Source organism: Cyprinodon variegatus, unplaced genomic scaffold (genome assembly GCF_000732505.1).
Source record: "Cyprinodon variegatus isolate N-32 unplaced genomic scaffold, C_variegatus-1.0 Scaffold1487, whole genome shotgun sequence".
Taxonomy (NCBI): domain Eukaryota; kingdom Metazoa; phylum Chordata; class Actinopteri; order Cyprinodontiformes; family Cyprinodontidae; genus Cyprinodon; species Cyprinodon variegatus.
In genome coordinates this window covers 65,219-65,809 of record NW_015151940.1, presented here as the reverse complement: position 1 = coordinate 65,809, position 591 = coordinate 65,219, and positions in this window count along the sequence as shown.

Here is a 591-nt window from a genome sequence, read left to right as displayed (position 1 = left end):
TCCTTTAGAATAAAAGTGAGCAGTTCCTTCATATTAAGTCAATATGAGTTCTTCAGAATAAAAGTGTCTGAGCGGTTCCTTCACAGTAAATCTGTATAAGTTTCTTCAGAATAACAATCTGAAGTTCATTCACAGCAAATCTGTATGAGTTCCTTCAGAATAAAATTGTCTGGGCGGTTCCTTCACACCGAGTCTGCATCAGTTCCTTTAGAATAAAAGTGAGCAGTTCCTTCATATTAAGTCAATATGAGTTCTTCAGAATAAAAGTGTCTGTGCGGTTCCTTCACAGTAAAGGCTGATTTATACTCAGAAACCAGGTCATCTGCGTGTGTGTCGCAAATATGCCCCCACCCCTTCCGCAGAGGCTCTGCTGCACCTCTCCAACATTGTAGGTGACTGCAGACAGGAGGCCTCTGGTTGGTGAAATCTACATCCGCTCTACACTATACGTATTTCCTGTTTGGTACTTTACCGGCTTGTTTTGTTTGTATGACCTCCATTGTGGAAAACGACTCGTGAAGATGGACCAGCTAGAAGAGCAAGTTCACAGTTCAGGCTCTCCTCATCCTCTACAGAAAGTACATGCACTTC